At 34.2% G+C, this 22,717-nt stretch overlaps 1 pseudogene; it reads right to left on the reverse strand.

Annotated features, from left to right (window-relative positions):
* Nucleotides 1-210: 210 nt before the first annotated feature.
* On the reverse strand, nt 211-21,358 carry LOC149561330 (65-kDa microtubule-associated protein 1-like; annotated as a pseudogene).
* Nucleotides 21,359-22,717: the final 1,359 nt, after the last annotated feature.

The raw sequence follows: 22,717 nt of genomic DNA on the forward strand, positions 1-22,717 counted from the left end.
TGACACTATGACCTCTTCCTAAAGGGATGATTCCTATGGAGTATACTAAAGAGAAATTTTACTATATGGCTCCATGATGCTAGTTTTTACCTAGAGTGTTCTCCAATGAACATTTTTTTGGACCTTCTCAATAATTCTCTAACCAAGGTCCATGGTATGGAGGTTGGCAACAACCCCAACCTTATTAGCAATGGTCCCAAAAGTTTCAGCCTAATACACAACCATGGCATCGAGCATGGAGGCCACAATATTTGTATCCATCTCCACAACCATTGTATCCACCTCCACAATATCATACACAACATTATCTTCCACAATAATCATTTCCTCCATCGCCGATGATAAGCCAACAATTTCTTCCTCCCATACATCCATCTTCCTCAAATTCACCTTCAAATCCACCACAACCACCTAAACCCACATCTATGAAAACTCAACCAAATCAAAATCCTAATAATAATCCCCCTTAATGGCTTTATCATAATGAGATGGCTAACTTTCCATCCTATCCCATCAACACAGTTGAGTTGGATGGTGTACACCTCAGATTTGGGAAGGCTCTTAAAGGACTTACTATCAGAGAGGTCCCTGATGAACCTAAAGAAGAGTTAGAAAAAAAACCTCCCTTTCCTAACTAGTTCATTCATAAACCAAAGCCTAAAGAACTAACACATTCAGAGTTTGAAATTTTAAATGAATTATACAATGTTAACATCAAAGTTCCTCTTTTTTATGCTCTTAAGGATATTTTGGTGTACAATAAAATGGTATGTGAGTTATGCACCTGATGATAGAAAAAGAAGGAGGATCCAAATATTTTTCAAGTTATTGGACAAATAGTAAAATTAATGTGGGAATATCGCCATTCCAAAATATGCAGATCCTAGTAGTCCTGTCATCTAGCTAAGTATTGGTACAATTGTTATTTCTAATATACTTGTAGCTTTAGGTGCTGCTATAAACATGATGAAAAATGAAACAAAATTAAAATTATTCCTGGATGGACTTAGACCTACTCCTACAATGCTTCAAATGGTTGACCAATCCTTAGTCAAACCAGAGGAGGTTATAGAAGATGTTGTTCTTTCCATTGATAGTTGGGATTATCCAACCATTTTATGATTTTGCAACCAAAAGATAAGTTGGGTGGGGTATCCTTTAATTCTAGGGAGACCCTGGTTAGCTACTGCTAATGCCTAAATAAATTATTGGTTTGGTAACATGGTTATTTCTAATGGAGAACAAATAAAACAATTGAAACTCTATCCTCCTAATCAATCCTTGTTAGATACGAAAGATCATGTATGGGTTGAAAGTGATCTAGAATATTTTGCACCAGTCCTTACCATCGAACAAGCAAAAAAACTTGAGGAACCTATTAATGACAACATTCTAATGAAATTTCTTTAGAATGTGTTTGAGTCTATCGATATCCTAGAAACTATGGTTTTCTCTTCTCATGCAATTTTTGATTATCCTTTTGGGAATTTTCCTTTAGTTTGCAATCCTAAATCTATTCAACACTTTCTCATGTTACATTAGCTTCTACCATATTAGTGTTTGTATAGTCCATTATTATCTTTAAAAAAATTAGAAACATCCTCAAGATCCCTCCTTAGTGCTCCTATATTGTTAGAACCTATGGAGATCCTACCCAGCTGTACCCTCAATATTAATCCACAATTAACACCAGCTCAGGTTAAATATCTCATAAGTGTACTTAAAGAACATAAAGATGCATTTGCATGGGAATATAAAGACATGGAAGGTATTTATCGAGACTATTTTACCCATCATATTTACATAGAAGGAAGTTACCCAGTTTAACAACCACTAAAAAGGCTCAATCCTTCCTTGTGCAATATAATCAAGGAAGAACTCCAAAAACTCTTGAATGTTGGTTTCATTTATCCAATTTTAGATAGCATGTGGGTATCTCCTTTGGTTTTTGTTCAAAATAAAAATGGTAAGTGGCATATTTGTGTTGACTATCAAGCTTTAAATAAGGCTACTAAGAAGGATCACTTTCCATTACCTCTTATTGATCAGGTTTTGGATACTCTCGTAGGAAAATGATGCTTCTCTTTCTTGGATGGATTCAACAAGTACCATCAAGTCTGCATTTCCCCCGAAGATCAAGACAAGACATACCTTTACTTGTCCACGGGGAACCTTCGCATACAAAATTCTCCATTTTGGACTATGTAATGGCCCTGCTACATTCCAATCCATAGTATTAAGCATATTTGCTGATCTAGTTAATGATTGTGTAGAAGTTTATATGGATGATTTTACTGTTCATGGAAATACCTTTGATGAAGCTAAAGATAAATTGGAGAAAGTATTAAAGAGATGTATGGACACTAACCTATCTCTAAGTCATGAGAAGTTTCATATGTTAATGACTAAGGGAATCATATTAGGCCATTTAATCTCCTAAAAAGGTATACAAGTTGATCCCAAAAAGATCCAAATAATCTAGGATCTCCCCATACCTTTGACCCAAAAAGATGTTCCGAGTTTCCTTGGTCATGGTGGTTATTATAGGAGATTTATTCAAAACTTTAGTAAGATTGCTTCTCCTTTGTTTTATCTATTATTTAAAGATTTTTTCTTCACTTGGGCCCTTGAGTGTCAAGAAGATTTTGAAACTATTAAGACCAAGCTTGTGATTACTCCTATTCTTAGAGGCCCTAATTGGAAATTACCATTCCAGATTCATACCAATGTTTCTAATTTTTCAATGGGAGAAGTACTTGGAAAAAAGGAAGACAACCTCTTCTATTCAATTTAATACATTAGAAAGAACTTCACTAGTGCTAAGGTAAACTATACGGTAATTAAAAAATGTTTTTATCTATTGTTTATGCTATTAATAAATTTTGACAATACATTACTAGTTATAAATTATTTGTTCATACTGATCACTCGACAATTCAATTTGTAATGAATAAACCCATAGTAACTAGTAGTGTTATTAGATGGTTGCTTTTATTACAAGAATTTGATGTTAGTATACTTAACAATCCTAGTCAAGAAAATATGGTTGTAGATTTCTTGTCCCCATTACAACAGCCTAATAATGAACCTATTCCTATTGATGAATCATTCCTTCATGAACACCACTTTTACATTTTTGCCAAAAGTCTATGGTATGATGACATTGCTAACTATTTTGTTATGTGCAAGTTTCCACTGCACTTTTCTCCTTGAGAGCACTGTAAGTTGGTAGGCCTTAGTGGACAATATACTTGGATCAATGGTCTTCTATTCTATACTGGCATTGATAACATCATGTTTCGATGTTTTCTTGAGGAGGATGTCTTTGATATTCTCTATGCCTATCATACTGAACTTTGTGGTGGACATATTTCTACTCAATGGACTTCTCAAAAGATTCTTACTATAGGTTATTACTAGCCTACTCTCCATAAGGATTGCCAGTGTTATGTTCAACATTGTGACTAGTGCCAGTGCATGGGTCATCCTACATGATCCGATGAAATACCACTCTAGCCTCAGCTATCTTTTGAACCTTTTGAAAAATGGCATCTCAAATTCATTAGACCTATCAACCCACCTTCTAACAATAACGAATATATTCTTGTTTGTATAGATTATGTTACAAAATGGGTTGAGGTGGTTGTGCTTAAGCATGCTTGAGATGCCAAAGTTGTTGAATACTTGTACTCCAAGATCTTCACTCACTTTTTTTTTCCTTGTGACATTTATACTAATCAAGGACTCTAGTTCACTTTAGACCTCATTGCTACATTAATCATAGAATATGAAATTTTCCATAGAAAATCATCACCTTGTCATCTTCAAGCCAATGGACATGTCGAAGTCACTAATTGGGAACTAGAGAATATTCTTAATAATAAATTGTTGTACTTCATAAGTGTGATATGGCCATTTGGCTTCCTGAAGTCATGTGGGCCTATTGCACCTTATGGAAGACCACCACTATTTTGACCCCTTATGAAATTTTTTATGGTAAGAAGGTTGTCCTTCCTATTGAGTTTGAGATTAAGACTCTTCAACTCAAATTGAGTCTCTTTGATGATAAAAAAGAACACACAATGCAACTCTACTCCCTTGATGACATACATCAAGAAGCACTTCTTAACATTGAACTTGTTTAGAATCAACAAGCACAGTGACATGAAAAATAAATTCTTCAACATTCTTTCTAGCCTAGAGATTGAGCACTTTTATATAATTCCCAATTTTTGGATTTCAAAGGTAAATTTCATACTCGTTCGCTAGGTCCCTATGAAATTTCTCATGTATGTGATAATGGCACTATTCAATTCTACATTATGGACTCTAAATGTCATATGCTATAGGCTAATGGTCATCATTTAGAATAGTATCATAAGCCTTTGTCAAAGGAAGCCTTCTTTCTTGTTGTGACCTTAGAATTCATAGTGGCTCCTTTTGGATCCTTTGGACATGATGATCATTAAATTTATTGTAGAGAGAGAGAGAGAGAGAGAGAGAGAGAGAGATAGAGAGAGAGATAGAGAGAGAGAGAGAGAGAGAGAGAGAGAGAGAGAGAGAGAGAGAGAGCAAAAGAAAAACCCAAACTCGATCTGCTCTTCCTTTTCCTTCATAGGATAGGAGCTTCTTTATCTTCTTGTCACTTTTCTCTCCTTTTCTACTTACTTCTTTCTAGTCCTATCACCTACCTTTTTTCAATGGCTCCTAGTCCTACTCTTCATTATTTTTGCAGGCACATGTTGCTTGCTACCTTACTTTTCTATTGGTGCTCCTTGTTTTTTTTTCTCCACGTCTGCCTCCTCTAGTGTACTCTATTTTGTGCATCATCAGTCATGAATGCTCTTTCAAACCATGCAATGTTAGCATCTAACATCATTAGATGATCACCCTTCTACTTTTTAGGGAGTTTTTCTTACCTTCTTTCTAGTTGTACTTTCTATTTCTATTTTTCTTATCTCTAGTTTTGTCAAAATTGGAATGTTTTCATGCTAAAGTTGGGGGTGTCATACCTCTAAGTTTCCTTTCCATTTAATTATTTCTACCCTTACCACTTGTTATTTATGACCTTTCACATAACTTGAAGTCCCATCTCCATTCATCATTATTTTCCTTTCTGTTACCATTAATGATCGTTTTAAAAACACTCCATTCCTCATCTGTTCACATAACCTTTCTAGTGTGGTTCAAACATAGTGTTCTATAAATACTCTATCTCCAGTTTCCATGGTGGAAAATGTAAGTAGTTTGAACTTGATTCCATGGACAAGCTAATAGAAAGCAATGAAGCCTATGAAATTTTTCACCACGCAGGATGACATCATTACTTTTGAAGATTGCAGGGTTATGACCTTGCCATTGGCAAAGAGTTTTCTCAAGCATTTGTCTAGGCCGATGTGACAATAAGGGGCATTACATTTTCAGTAATAGTGTAGATAGTGGCTGTAGTAGCCGATTTCCCCCAAATTGGAGAACTGTATTTTTCTACTGCAAGCACAAGGGTTATAGAATTGAAAACTGGTAGAACCAACTTCTTACAATGCAATGAGTATGTGGAAATCATTAAAGGACAAGGATCTTGATGCAAAAATCTTCCTTCTCCATGGGATACAGTAGCCCATTTCATAGATCAGTATATTACATGTGAATGTCATTTTAATTTCATCCATGCACACCATTTGTGGCTCATGGTTCATCTAAGGTTAGGGCATCTCATTAATCTCCCTTATTACCTATATCATTCCATGAAACAAGCATGTAATCAATTTAGGGAAGGCTATGAGAATTATATGGCACATCATGGTTTGATCAAATTACTAGTTATACATGGTCTTCAACTTCAGGAACCCCCCATTTCATGGGATACATTTGTACAACCTAGTTTTAATACTCCACAACCCCAACTAAAGTAGTTTGGAACTATGGATGAAGAACAACCCTCTATAAATAGAAATCTAAACAAAATCCCTGCTAATAAATTCTTTGAAACACCAAAAAAAACCCAAGTACTCCCTCCAACACAAAAACACCTAGCTCCTCTTTAGTACGTTGAAACCCTCCACGATTTTCTAGTTTCTTATAAAAATTAGCCAATGATGCCCAAGCTACCACAACCATTGAAGTTAAAATCCTAGCTAGTAGTTCCAATAAGAAACAAAAGGAAAAATAGGTAGAGAACACCAACAACAAACCAAACACATGAAGAAACAAAGGAATGTGTCATTCATAGAAGGTTTATCAAACCCTACTAATGAAAAGGACAACCCTAAAAATGATAATACTATTGAATAGAGTAACCCTCTTGATGCAATAGAAAATTCAAAAACAAACAAGGAAGTGGAAATCCTTGTATATACAACTCTAAATTCCAATAAGGAACCTAAATTCCAACCTATAGAACAAGTAAGTCTTGATAAAGGTGGAAAATTTCAAGAGGACAATATTGATAGGGAAGCAAAGAACATTTTTCAATAGACATCTGATGTAAGGGATAAACTTGACCCTAGTGTTGTGTGGAAAGATGATATTATACAAAGTAATATCTAGAAGGCCTATGAAAAAGGTGAACACCATCCAAAAAAAGATGTGGAGGACATTGTTGAAATACCTCAGAAGGAAGATGTTCTAGGAAAAACTATAGATAATAAGGAAAGTTCCTTTTGCCTAGATCTGATGAGGCCATGTCATCATAGTATTTGGTTATTTCTGAAGCACCCCAAAGGAACTTTTAAGTACTTCTAGTATTCTTATTAATCCTATTCCATTGACAATGGAAATACCAGGAACTCCTATGGTTACTATCAATGAATTCCTCCACACTTTTATTTAGCTTCAGCAAGAGCTTCAAAAACTCAAGGCTAGGGTAATACTACATGACAACATTAATAGTTAACCCAGTGTAGCTATTGTTTTAAGAGATACTAGGGAGAAATTAGAAAACAATACTCTACTTGGTTTGTATACATGTTTTGCATGAGGGGATGCAAATCCCTCAGTTGGGGTGAAATTGTGAGTCCTAATAGTGCTCTATTTTCATTATCCTTTTACCACTTACATCTCTCACTTCTTTGTCATGAAACTCCCTTGTTTCCAAATTATTTATAGGAAAGTAGAATATTTGGTACCTCTTTAAATATGGAAGAATAATTCCTTAAAGTTGTCAATTATATGAAAATGATATATTTTGATTAATGTTGCTACAGGAACTAAGGATCCATGAATGGATATAGCACCAACCACCTAGTTGGAGAAGTAGTTCAAAGGTTGTAGTTTTGCTATGTTATTTTGGTTAATTAGTTGTGAATGTTTGAACAGATCAATTTACAACCTTATGTTATTTTGGCCAAGTTGTTTTGTAATCAAATATTTGTGGCCAGTGACCAAAACTATAATCTAGATTCATTTATGTTTAGGATGAAGTCCATCAACCTTTATAGCTTAGTTATTAGTCAGTTAGATATTTTGAACCTATATAAGCAAGTGTTAAGATCATAAAGACAATGGCTATGTGATATATGAAAAATCTTTGTTTAAACTATCTCTTTGAACTCTTGGCATTAGAAACGTGGAATCTCTATAGTAGCATGTGTTAATTTAGTTCTCACCACATGAACTAGAGGAAGGGCCCCCTCTTGGAAAACTTGGTGAGATCATTTTAGTTATAGATGTTTGTTTTATATTTTTTTGTACAATTTCATTCATTGAATTATGAATGTGTGATTATTAATTGGTTTGAATATTGTTGCATGCAAGAAATTGAATTATTCCTTTGTCATTAAGATTAAAACATGGGACATCATTGTTTATCTTTCCTTATTCTACTCCAAATATATTATAGTCATTCATTCATTATTATAACATTATCCATCGTTACACCATTCTTGATTTCCACTATTTCATAATATGTCATAAGTCCATTAACCTCGTTATAGACCAAATAAATTCCTGTCACAAATTCTCACTTCATCTCACATAACTACCAAGCTCTTGCCACAATTCTTCTTACCTCCTGTCACAAATCATTCCATTTCACAGAGTTCCTACCACAAACTATTTCCTATCACAATGTTCAAAATGCATTACTGAAGTCCCATTCCTATGTTAGTGTTAGTATTTGGTTATATCTCTTAAGGAATTTAAGTGTAGTGATTAAGATAGATGTGTCATTATTTTATTAATGATTTAATCATAAACGAGATTAATAATGTATGCTTAGAATAAAATCTTTATTACATACAAATTATGGTTTCATGTGATGTGTTGTTTTACTTATAGTATTCATTCATACATATTTCATTTGTGTAGTTCCAATTTAGATATTTTTGTTAAATTGCATCTCATTCCCACTTAACTCATTATCTTCATCCCTTCAGTAAATTTCCCCAATATCTTTCAACACTCTACGACCCTAGAGTGGCGTTCAATAGGAGTAAGTTGGAAATCCAAAGCAAGACCAAATCTTAAGTTAATTTGAAACATGATTTTACCCAATAGGTTATGGCTTGTCAGTTAGCACAGGTTAAGTGAGTTTTATTATTTTATTATTTGGGAACCACTTCAATGTTGGGAGTCACTTCAACATCCTTTGCATGGTTTAGAGGTAATTCATTGTGGCAATGAGAATAACTTTAGTGAAGAATTGAGTGCATCCAAAATTAAGGAATACAATATGATTATGTCCTCAACGGAGAATTGAAATAAAAAATTTCCAAATTTCACTTAGTACATATTTAGAATGAATGTAGATATTGTTGAAAATGAAGAAACATATAATGCTCTTCTACATGATTAGAAATTATGTCAGAGATGAGCTCAAAAAATTGAGCAATATAGGAGGTGCTCAACTAGATATTCTATCCATCTTGGGTGATTTGGTGAGAGGCTTCTGAAAGGGAATGAGCCTTGTGAGTTAACATATAATGTCATAAAATCGTTAAGTGCTACCTAACTATGTCCAAGGCATCTGCACATTGGAGGCATACAATACTGCATGTAATACCTTGTGCAAACTTTGTGTTAGAGTTTACAATTAATGTAAGTTTAACCTATATATGTCCCAAATCACTCATTATATAGTTATGTTTAAAAGCTTGTGACAATACCCATGGGCATGCTACTTGTTGAGTGAGTTTTATTATTTTTTGTTGTGCCAAGATCTCTCTATTTATATGCATACATACATACATATAGACATATATATACATATACATATGTATATATGTATACATACATACATATATAGTGATCACAAGGGCACAATAATGAAATCCTAGATCTCCACTGATCTCCATAGTCCACATGATCTCTCTCTCTATATACATCTATATCTATACACACACACACACACACACACACACACACACACACACATATACATATACATACATATATAAATACATATACATATACATATGTATACATACATAGACGTACATATACATATACATATACATATGCAATATTATCACCTTGGAAGGCATTTGATAAAAAATATGGAAAAGTTGTAAAAATTGACAAAAAGTTGTCATGCAACAAATTTGTTATTGAGCAACTACTTTTTTTCAAATTTGGAATGTCAATAGTCAGAGTTTTGTTTTGATCAAACAAGTAGGAATGAATATGTAAGGTCAAGAGACATAGCCTATAAATGAATATTCTTCAACCTATGAAAGGGTTGGAGTTGATATGTATAGATTTGAATCAATAAGAAAGCAATTTTGGTGGGAAAATATGTGCAAACAACAAGTACAATTTTATGACCTCCTTGTAGTTTTACAATAGGTACATGCTTATATTATGAAAAGTTGTATTTTTGATTTCTAGAAAAGGTGCTAATTAGTTTGATGCATGTAGGTTAAGCTTGAAGTACTTTTGATCTATTTTGTGTTTCTTGGTTACCTTAATTTATGATTAGGGTTTTAATTGAAATGGAGTCTCCTTCCTAATCCCCATGGTAGAAAACCCTAATTTTTGTTGTGTAGAAGGGCTAATATAGGATGGAGATGAATGTTTTAATTTTTATTTTTAGAACACCCACCTTTTTGGAGTACCTAGTTCAAGGGAAAGTAAGTAGAGATAGTGCAAGAGATGAAGTCACTAAGATGTTTTAAGATGCTAGCTTGTAAAGACTTATAGTTCCCTATAGTCAAAATTCTTATGAAAGGATGAATTGCAAAACCCATTAGTTATAATGATAGATTACTTATATAACAACTAGAAATGAAAACATGTAAAATTGGAACTCTTACAATGTTGTATATGCAAGATATGGCTCCAAAAAATAAACAGTTCCATTATGCACAAAAAATTCACACTACAAAATTGAGGTGGCTAGAGATCTAGACTATTGTGACCAATATGAGTAGATAGAATAATCATGTGTGTAGGGAAACAACCAAGACTAGTCAGGGGCTTCAAACAACCTACGTAAAAATTATCACTTGCCGATAAAATCTCAAACTAATTATGTTAAGATAGCACAATAATTACACCTACCAATGGAACATGTTAATTAAAATGTCAAATGTAGGGATCTAACATTGTGAATGTAAAGTTTACAACCTATAAAAATCCATTTAGGTTTATATATTTTGACAAGTTAACTCTCCAAATCCTCACAAATATGTCTAAATGTATTGTCTAGGTTATTGCATCTTTCCTTGATCTCTTGCAAGTGTTGTCTTCCTTGGGCAATAACTAGTTTGGCCTTTTCATCTTTTTGTGCCTACACATACACATATCTTGTGTCCTTTTAACATCTTTGACAATATGATGAAAAAATCATGACCTTTATGCCTCGAGTACACAATATATATCTCATGTGCACCACTATAAAATTGAGTACGAACATAGGAAGACTCAACCATGTTATTGAGTTCATGTGAGACAGATGCCACCTCATGATCAAAATTTGTTTTTACAAAAATTAGAATAAATGTCATACCTTAGTTACATGTTTTCAACAACTATAATGGGCTAGGCCATGATTGTAATTTGATCCTTTTTTTTATCAACATGAAGTCTCAATTGTGTACTATATGCCTCCTCTTGAGGTTCTTTTTCTTCTTTAGGGATACCACATGATGCTTAATTTTTACATTGATTTTGAAGAGTTGTAGTTCACAATTTGCAAATAGGTGACCCCTTTCCTTTCCTTGTTCTTGCATAATTAATTATTCATTTCTCCCAATGATTCATTTCTATATTTATAATTATGTTTAATTTTTACATTTGATTTGATACCCAAAAAATTGTGTGAATGAAAGCATGTCTTGTATCTTGTGAGGAAGGGAGTGATACTAATCATAACTAGCCACAATTTCTTTATTAGTTGGTAAAGCTATGAGGATTAGCTATTTTTGTAGATGGAGATGAAGCATTACTGTGAATAATTTTATTATTATTATCCTATTATCTATTATCTTATATTTACTAGAAGATATAACTTTATAAACCATTTTAATTTTTTGGCTCATAGCATTAGACTATCATCCTTCAGTACTATTTTGTGGTTGAACTTGTTTATTTAGTGCATACTATGATTAATTTTGTTTACATGGCTAGAATCTTTATAAATATTTGTACAACCATGACCAAGTCTTCAAACATAGGACAAAACCATAAGTTAACCACCATACCATATCCCTACACATGTAACCAAACCCATATAATGACTGACAGCTTAGCTAGAAGAGCTTCACATCATAACTAAGAAAGGTCTCACAAAGTTTGAGGTGTAGGGATGATTCAATATTGTTATTTAAGCACTAAAAAAAGAGGGAATTGGTTGACTCAGCTGATCCTAGATGAAGCTTCAAGGTCTTGTGCATAACTTCTATGATACCTCCTTTTCCTCGTGGTCCCATGCAACTCCTTGCCACTTATTTTTCACTCATAAGGTATAATGTCAAATATTCTCCTAAAAAGTGGGAGAAACAAAATCTTAGGAATTAGAATTAATATTGTGGGTGAATAGGGGCATGTTGGAAATATGTAGCTAGTGCTTAATCATTCCATCCTTTTTTAACATTTCACTCTAAATTTTACTTCCATAAATATAGGTGATTCAAAATATTTACCTAAAAGAAAAGTGTGTACAGATAAGAAGAGAGCCATAAATATTATGGGACCATTGGCACAAAGAATTTAACCAACATCTGCTAAAAAATTCTTTTCTTGCTAGCTAGGCCATTCACTTAGGTTGGCCACCAATGCCCTTGAATTAACAAGAGCATAGGTTATTCCAAGGTTCAAAGAAGGATATTAATAGAGATAAAGTTAACTAAGGTATTGGTCAACCCCTTAATGGTCCCTATTTATCACCCTAATTTGAGCCTAAAATATTGAATCTTGTTTACAAAGTTCCAAACATTTGTATAGAGGGTCTATGGAAACCACTAAATATGGATGGGCTATGAGAGAAATTTAATAATCAGTGAACCCAAAACATTCTAAGAAAGTGAATGTGTTGATTCATGCTCAAAGATATCTGAAAAGTTAATTTTTGTTAAATATTGTAGGGCATGGGAGACATTCTTGATTGTGCTAGTTATTTATTCAATACAAGTTTCACCATTTGAATTTTCTTTTATTGATACACCAAGTTGAAGCTTACAATGTCGTATATGCAAGCTATGGCTCCAAAATAAAATAGTTCCATTATGAAAGATCAAATCACTAAAAAATCTTACCTTGAATGACCCTTTGTCATGTCTCTGAAGGCTGTTACCTACACTTTTTTGCGTGAATAAATGAAGTTTCACTTTTGTTTTTGTTTATATCCCCGACAACATTGAAATTTCAACGATAAACTTAATTGATGTCAAAATTTTGACATTAAAAGGATCTTATTTAAAAAAAAAAAAAATTGACAAGCAAAATTGGTTTGCTATCAAAAATTTAGGTCAAAAATGAAACCCAAATGTACTAGTGTCTAAACTTCACAGAGATTTGTATGGATTGAAGCAAGCTCCTAGAGCATGGTTGGTGTAGGAGCACCTGTGTAGGCTAATGGTAGACACTTAGGGATTCTTTGATGTTTTGTCTTGTAGTGATGCTAGTCATATCACTAGATCGATAAGAGGACCAACTTGGTCCTAGAGTGTGGGTAGATAGGTTGCAAGAGCCCAAAATGGTAATGTTGCCCTAGTTGCTCAAAAATTGCTCATTTGGCTTAATAGAGCATTTTTGGGTTTTGAGGGCTAAATAGGTAAAGTAGGTGTTTGGAGAACCTTATTAGGTGTTCTATACCTATCTAAGGCCTTTTTAATAGTTTGGTAACAACTACAAAAATTTTGAGAAGTAGATATGCAAAATTGAAAAAATTACTCAATTCTTGCAAAAGTTGTCATTGATAACTTTGTGCAATTATTTTCTTGAAAATTGAGAAAAATTTTCATGAGATATCTTCAACCACTTAAATTAGTTGGGATCATTCATGAAAATTCTATATAAGATGAAATCCCACCTGTTCCAAGGGTTGGAGAAAGTGGATTTGCTAATGTCCGACCTATGCAACAACATTTACTATAAGTTTAGTGTTTTTTGTGTTCTTGAATGTGTATGGATTAGATTTAGTTTTTTCTATGTTGGAAGTGATAGTAGAGATTATTTTTCAATTCAATACTTAGTTTTTTTACTACTTTAAAGGGTTTGGTGTGCTCAAAGTAATTATTTTGTAACCTAGAAATCTGTTGTTCTCAAAAGAGTTCACTAGTACATTTGAGACCATTTTTCGACCATTATTGGTCAAAATTTTGACCCAATTTTTGACCAAACTTCGACCAACTTCGACCAACCCATTAGTCAGAATTTTTTTGATCAAAATTTTGACCATCCTTCTGGTTGGTCAAAATTTTGACCAATACGTTGGTCGAAAAACCTCCATAGCCATGGTGCAAGTTCTGCCATGAATTGGTCAAAATTTTGACCAATGAAGGTAGAAAATTTCGACCAATAAAGGTAGAAATTTCAACCAAAGAAGGAAAAAATTCGACCAATAAAGGTAGAAATTTTGACCAATGAAGGCCAAAAATTTTGACCAATAAAGGTAGAAATTTTGACCAATGAAGGTCAAAAAAATTGACCAATGAAGGTAGAAATTTCGAACAATGAAGGTCAAAAATTTTAACCAATGAAGGTAGAAATTTTGACTAATGAAGGTAGAAATTTCTACCAACAGGTAGGTGTAAAATTTTTTTTAGGCATTCTATAAAACAGTCACATGCCTTGCATATGATATGACATTTTGCATGCATCCTGCACTCTCTCATCCGGCTGCTGATGGATTACAGAGAGTAATCTGAAACCATGATGCTAAAAAACAAACACAATCAAATCCAAAACGAACTTGCATTACAAATGGATTGTGGAAATTTGATATTGTTAATTTTGCATGCATGTCTACTAGGACAAATATATGTTTAAGTTGTGATTGTTCTGGTAAACATGCATGCAATTTTACCAATATCAGATTTCCACAATCCATTTGTAGTGAAAGTTCATTTTGGATTTGATTGTGTGTTTTTTAGCATCATGGTTTCAGATCACTCTATGTAATCCATCATTAGCCAGATGAGAGAGAGTGCAGGATGCATGTAAAATGTCATATCATACGCAAGGCATGTGAACTGTTTTATAGAATGCCTGAAAAAAATTGACAGTAACTAATATGAAAAATATATAATTAGTTATATGATTGAGACAAATCATGTACCAGTGAGTTGGTCAAAATTTTGACCAGATAAATTTTGACCAATGGGTTGGTCAAATTTGGTTGAAAATTGGGTCAAAAATTTGATCGATGAAGGTCAAAAAATGAACCCAAATGCACTAGTGCAAGTATGCTCACCAAGTTGACTCTTTGAGTTTAGTCATCAAGTCACCCCACCAAAGTGCCTCATCAAGGTCAATCTTTAGGTCCACTCATCGAGCTTGCTCACCAAGTCAGTTCACCATGTCATGTCTCTAAGTGGCCTTGCTAAGTCGACTCACCAACTTGCCCCACCAAGTTGCCACTTTAAGCCCACTCACCATGTTAGATCGCCAGGCTGACTCCCCAAGTCAGCTTGCCAAGCTAACAATTGAAGTATGCTCACCAAGTCAACTCTCTAAGTTCGCTCACCAAGTTTCCCCCCTAGGCCAACTCTCCAAGTCAGCTCACCAAGTCACCCCCACCCAGTCACCTCAACGAGTTGACTCATTAAGTCAGCTCACCAAGTCTACTATTCAAGTATGCACGCCATGTCGGCTCGCCAAGCCAGCCCACCAAGTCATGTCACCAAGTCAATTGTTCGAGTAGGCTCACAAAGTTGACTCTTTAAGTTCGCTCATCAAGTCACCCCACCAAAGCACCTCATCAAGGTTAGTCTTTAAGTCCACTCACCAAGTCAGCTCGCCAAATTGCCGCACCAAGTTGACTCACCTCTCGCCTCACCAAGTGGACTCACTAAGTCGGCTCACCAACTTGTGCCACGAAGTTGACTATTCAAGTATGCTTGCCAAGTTGACTCTTTGAGTTTGGTCATCAAGTCACCCCACCAAAGTGCTTCATCAAGGTCAGTCTTTAGGTCCGCTCATCGAGCTTGCTCACCAAGTCAGCTCGCCATGTCGCGTCTCTAAGTGGCCTCGCTAAGTTGGCTCGCCAACTTGCCCCACCAAGTTGCCACTTTAAGCCCACTCACCATGTTAGATCACCAGGTTGGCTCCCCAAGTCAGCTCACCAAGCTGACAATTGAAGTACGCTCACCAAGTCGACTCTCTAAGTTCGCTCACCAAGTCTGCCCCCTAGGCCAACTCTCCAGGTCAGCTCACCAAGTCACCCCCACTCAGTCACCTCAACAAGTTGACTCATTAAGTCAGCTCACCAAGTCTACTTATTATATTTTGTATCTCACAATGATCACTCTGTAAGAGAGCATATTGCCTTTGGCACCCATTCAGTGTAGGCATATAAAGTCTACCATCAAAAATGACATCATCTTTGAGTATATTTATAATGTCATATCAGACAACTTATCACAATATTTAGAGCATAAATATAAAGTTATATCAGAGATGGCCTACATATTTGCAAATTCTTACTTGTATATCAGACACAACGAACAGTATAAGGTACTGAAAATTTCCTCAGTCATTGCATGTAATTTATTGTATATCAGAAATAGAAAATATATATCATCTTGATTGTTATGCAATCATAATTATTTTGATCTGAACCATACTGTATATGCATTTGGAATTAAGAATCATTCAAATATTACTTTAATACAAGAAACTATTTCTATATTCATTGAATTGTGAAGAATTCAAGTAGTATCTCATAATAAAAAACATAAGGAAATTGCAACCACCAAATTATGTGACTGAGAAGTGAGTCTATAGAGTCTGCAGTTGCCCATTTTACTATAGAAAACATTTTCCTAAGAAGCTTTACCCCAGTCAGGAATTGATACTCCAATGACACATACTCACAACCACTAGTTTTCTGTCCACCAGGGTCCCTGCCAATATTTGAAGGTTGCATATGATGCATGACTACTACTAGGATTTTCTCCACAAAAAGAAATTCATTTTGTCATAAAAGCTATTGTCTAGTAACATCTTGGAAAATCTCATGCCTTTAAAAATCTAATGATGTCTGTATATGTCAGATCCCAATTGTGACGGTCGCAAATAACACATTACATATCTTCCTAGAATGTTCTTGACAGGAAGAGATCCCCTATTTTAAAATAAGAAAAATCAGAGTCAATCCATTTAAAAGTCAGATATATAAATATAGGTGGCACACAATCTATTAGAAACTTAAGCTTCCACTCTACTTACCAAACATGAGAGTCACAGTTGTTGTTCCGGTTATCGCCCATCACAAAAACATAGCCATGAGGCACATGCTGCAAATGGATATAACATGAAATGTAGAAATTTTAGTTAACTTGTTTATTGATCTTGTAATTAATGAATAACAAAAGGATATGTGATGTGTGAAACCTCTATCTTTATGGAACACATTCACACAATCAGCAAGGTTGGATTTTTAATTAGTTCAATGTTTGGTTTGATATGAAATTTCAAAGTCTGGAAGGAATTACTCTAGTAAGAAGCATAATTCTGATTTTCTTGAGAACATCCACAATCAAAATCAGAACTACAAGGTTCTAGTGATGAATCTTTTGGTTCATCAAAGCTATATGGTGAAAAACTTGTATAGATGTCATAGATAAGCAACAACATCCACTGCAATGTCATAGATGTCTGAGTAAACAATAGTTGATCCTGGCAGTGAGCTCTCCAAGTTGGAGAGAGCAGGTGCCCGGTTTCTGTTGAAGTAGAGTGATGCATCATTTATTCTTACATTGCATGGCCTCCCTGCCATAGCAAGAAATGCTCTATTTTAAGGTGAACATCCCAAGATCGACAACCCTGCTACTATGAACTTTCTAGCTCCAGCATTGTACAGATCCTAGCACGGTTATTGTTAACATTTCCTATATTGAAGAAATAACTAACACCCCAATCAGCATTCCCTGCAGCCAAGTAGTAAAGCGCATTGCTTACAATACTCAAAGCACGCTTTGCCCCAACAATGGTTGTTATTCAAGATGTATAGTCCCTAAAATACTGTACTTGCTTCCACAATGCTCGTTTAACAATACCTACACCAATCAGTAGACACCAAAGAACCAGCAAATTCAGAGCCAGATGTTACAAACACATTGCAGATCTAAGTCTTATATGACAAAGCATTATCTACAAAATTTGTGTTGGGTTCGTTTAACAGAATTTGGAAAGACTTTAGCAAGAATATGATAAGGACCAGACTTTTGCAAGAATGGGACCAAACTTTGGGCTTGCCAATGAAGAATTTGATAACATAGTACTCAATGAAAAATTCCTACAAAATATATTCTTTCAAAAGAAATTTTGACTAGAAAGGCACCTGATAAGTTGAAGGTTCAAGACAAAATGTTGTAGGAAGATCAGAGCGGAAGACACCACTTTCAAGACATTCAACATGGCCTCCAATATATGTTTCACTCTCAAGTAGATGCCCATTGTAAAACTTTTCTGGTTCAGATTGATGCTTGTTGGAACAAATGATGTTTGCCTTGAATGCCTGCAAAGGTTCATACATTAATAAAAATCCAACAATAATACATGCATGTATCATATCCCTGTTGGATTCATGCATAGCATTAGATAAAAGCATCGTACTATTGTAAATATAGAATTGACTATTTGTTATATTATATACCTTGTTATAATCCTCCAGCCAAACCTCCTCTTCACATGCAAATATCCATTTTTCAACTTTCTCAAGGATTTCCTTCTTGCTAAATGCCTCTTCTTTAGTCAAAGCAATCTGTTCTTCAACAGTTTCAAGAAGTACTAATGGATCAACCAACCCTGAAAACATTAAGAGATGAAACCAAAATCACATCAGTTGTCTGAGTGAAAATAGATATCTTTGGTTATATTCTAACATAAGAAGCAAAACAAGCACTACCAAAAATTTACCAGAATCCAAGGAGGCAATTGCTTCATCCATAGCAATATTACTTTCTGAAAAAAGATGAGTTCTTCTACAAATTTCTTCCAACTCTATTCGCTTCTTTAGAACAAGTTCCTTCATCTTGCTTCCTTTCAGCTCCTCTAGCCTTGCAACCTCTGCTTCAACCTGTAGAATCATAATCATATTACATATACAAAAAGAAAAAGTGAGCTTACATGCACATGAATGAAACCAATATATGCAAACATCAGATTGGATATAGGTCAACCTACATACATTTTCAATGAATTCCTCTGACAAAGAATTGGGAGAGAAAATTCCATGCTCTGAAGCTACAATATTACAAGTAACACTCTGGAACATCAGTTGCTCTTCAACAGGTGTGTCCATTAAATTCTAGAGTTCAAGCATAGTAGTAGCCAAATCTTGAAGTTGTAAACATCTGTAGTAGAAGAGTTTTAGCACTGACACAGATCACAAAACACACAACTTGCACAAAACAATACAACAAAATAAAATAAGTTGTGCAATTAAAACAAATGCCCTATAAAAGAACCCACCTTTTGCATTCTATTTCTTTGTTCTTCTCGCAATCTATGAATTGTCATTGCTAGTCTTTCAATAGTATCATCACTAATGCTCTTTGCCTGTTCTGACTCATCCAAGCTTGGATGCACTTCTTTCACAGTGTATGAGAAATCTATTGCAAGGACCGAGCATAATTCATTAAGGGTATTACAATACTCAATTACTTTGAACAAGTGATTATTTTGGGGTAAAAACAACAGAGAGTGAGAACAAGGAAATGTGGAACAGAGACAATGAATGTAATAAAGGTGTCAGGACACATTAAATGAAATGATGTGGTAATCAAGAGGAAGTTTATGGTAAATTAAGACAAAGCACAAGTAGGTTGACATATACAGTTTAAGAAATGGTATTTTGACACATCTTATGTTACTGGCCATCAAAATTCATCAAATGTTAGCAAAAAATAAATGAAAAACAATCAATCTAGCGTCTGAAAAGAAGCCCCTCATAAATGAAAAATAGACATCAATGACAACTACCTCATAATATGTTTTCAAGCCAGAATCAGATAAGAATAACTGGGGTCACATATTAGAACTTTATATGCAATCTAGAGAATAAATATTTTAAAAGGATCTCTACATATAAAACAAGACTTCAAACATTCAATAAGATGGGAGAGTGAAGAAAGCATTAAAAGCCCCTCATAAATGAAAAATAGACATCAATGACAACTACCTCATAATATGTTTTCAAGCCAGAATCAGATTAGAATAACTGGGGTCACATATTAGAATTTTATATGCAATCTAGAGAATAAATATTTTAAAAGGATCTCTACATATAAAACAAGACTTCAAACATTTAGTAAGATGGGAGAGTGAACAAAGCATTAAGATTAAAGCAACATGTCATTGAAAAGTAGGGAACTGTGAATTAATAGCAGGAAAAAGTGATTGAACTGCAATGATTACAATTGATCTCACGAGTAATAATATTACCCAATACTTGCAAACAATAATTCTATATTGCAGATTGGCCATTGGACTAAAGAAAGTCTAAATCCCTTAAAATCGCCGACATAACATAACAAAGCCTAGATGTTTGAGCAAAATATGAAATGAATCAGTCATAAAATCCTTACCTTCTCCTCTTGAAGTGCTTGGATTTGACTCTGGTATTCTTCAAGCTTTCTTATAGATAAATCGCTATAGTCTACACTAACAGCAGAAGGATTGAGCTGCATATATCTAGTAATTTCATTTGAAATCCTTTGAATTTTTGTCTTAACATCCACAATCTGCTTAATCTGGTCTTCCTTTCTCCGTCGCATTTCTTCTAAGTGTGGAGTAATAGCTTAGAGTTGTTCCTTCAAGCTGCCTGGCTTTCTTTCTCCCTACATAATCAAAGTGTGTGCACATGTTCTGCTTCAAAATTTCGACATAAAAGGTAATGATACAAAGACTCATAAATTCCATTAATCTAGAGTGGTCTGAAGAGTCTCTCATAATGCGTTTAGGAGATTGTTTATCTATAATAATTAAGTAAGAAACATTTTATTGAATCTTACAGTGAGTTATTACTGAACTTGCTTGAGCAGAGGGCGATCTCCAAGTGCTAAAATTATGGAAGCAAGCTCTGATTCATAATTTGCTATCATCTGATGAAGCTGAGCCCTCAATCGGTTCGCTTGATCCACTTTGTGTGTGTATACCTCCAAACACTCTTGTTCGAGCTGAAGCAACATTTTATCTCTTTCATCATTCGGTTCCCCTATTTCATCCCATATCAACTAAAATCAACTAACTGCTAGTTAATATCTCACCCAAATCTCTTTCAGGCTATTAAAACATTATGATTCATAAGCTTCATTATGTTATCATCATCATAGATATCATTATACCCAAAAAAAAACCCGTGTAAATCTGCAAATTCTTTTATCAGAAACATATTTCGGCTGAAAGGAAATAGACTCAAAAAGTTAAAAGAAATTCAGCAAGGCGAACAAACTTTAAGATACAATTCCCCAGTGGGAAAATCAGCATGAATTCAACTAAAATAAGCACACAATTTATCCATTTTGTCAACAAAAAGAAAGAATCTCATATAAAACAATTTTACCTGCAACTCGTATAGAAGAGAACCACAAGTTGTTTCCAAATGGTATAGTTGATCCCGTTGCATGCTTGACATTTTGAATACGCTACTAGGTGATTCCAAACTATTCTGTATCTGCCAACAAGAGCAGCTTTATTAGATCAGGAATTTATGTAAAATAGATTTAAACATTTGTAAAATATGAAACCCTACTTAATTTGATTTCCATGAAAATATGCTTATTGTCAGGCCCAAACTTCTGGGTCTGGAAAAGATAAATGCTTGGTAATATTAATTTTCTGCCAAATACTTGCATATTTTTTATTCATTGTCTATAGCTTAAAACATGAATACATCTACTAAACAAAATACAAATCACTCAACAAATTTGAATGTGGTAGAAGAGTGATCAACAACATAGTGAATCGAGTCTATAGGTTTGTGGCTTTGACGATACTTGCTGGTTTGAGAAGAGATTCAAAAGGAGGCCTGGTTGAGGATGCATTTCAACAGCAAGCAAGAGCGAAGACATGATGCATGCATCACTTTGATGAAAAGACTGGCAATGAATAACATGCAAACATATGCTTATTTTATAAACTTCAATGAAATCTATTTTCTCCTGATCAGATCAAAAGACTGCAAGACATCACTCAAGGCATTCGCATCATGATCTTAGCCAAATTACAGGAAGTCATTGTAATCAAATTACTTTCTTTCAATATAATGGGAGGAATCTACTTTCACAACAATTCACCAAAAACAAAAAAATCAAAACATGTAGAAAACAAAAAGTAGAGAATGCCATTTAAAAAACTTTTTCAGTGTGTTGAAGAAAGCTGGTAGGCAATACGTACAGAACTAGATTAAACATATACCCACCATTTTAATCTCAAACAAGACATCCACTGAATTGTTATCCTATCTTAAAACAAAATCAAGATTCATGAAACTACCAATTTAAAAGGTTCATAGTGCATTCTATCCATTAAGCAAAGTGCAACTTGAGATAAAATTGTTTGAAAAGTAACCTTCCAGAACACGTGTAAAATGAAACGTACACTTTCTACCAAGTTTGGATAAGGGATGTTCTACTTCTAGATGAAGAGGTTCTGCAAGTCTAAAATAAAACTACGGCTCCAAAATCAATGACAATTTTTCTGTTTATAGTGTTACTGCTACCACAAACATAGGAAATATACATAAGAATATGCCCACTATTTAGAAACATCAAGACAATAAGACACGAGATCTTGAAGGGAAAAGAAGAGGAGGTTCATAGAATTAAAATTACAATTAATGAAAAAAAATCATTTTGGCATGTATGTGAAAAAGGAAAACTTGCACAGTCTAAGCCAAGGATAAATTCCATTTTAATTTTAGGCTAGGCATAAAATGCATTCACCAAGCACAAATGATTAAATAATATCCAGAGAAAGTCTTGATCTATTTCTCTAAATTTAAGCTCCTTCTAAACATAATATAGAAACTCTAACAAAAAGCTATTTAACTATTAGAAGTTATAGTGTTTTGATAGACAGAACTAACACCTTCAGGCCCTAGCTACGTTGTGGTAGA

This window comes from Cupressus sempervirens, chromosome 4 (genome assembly GCF_028749045.1).
Source record: "Cupressus sempervirens isolate cs-2001-9-10 chromosome 4, ASM2874904v1, whole genome shotgun sequence".
NCBI classification, from domain to species: domain Eukaryota; kingdom Viridiplantae; phylum Streptophyta; class Pinopsida; order Cupressales; family Cupressaceae; genus Cupressus; species Cupressus sempervirens.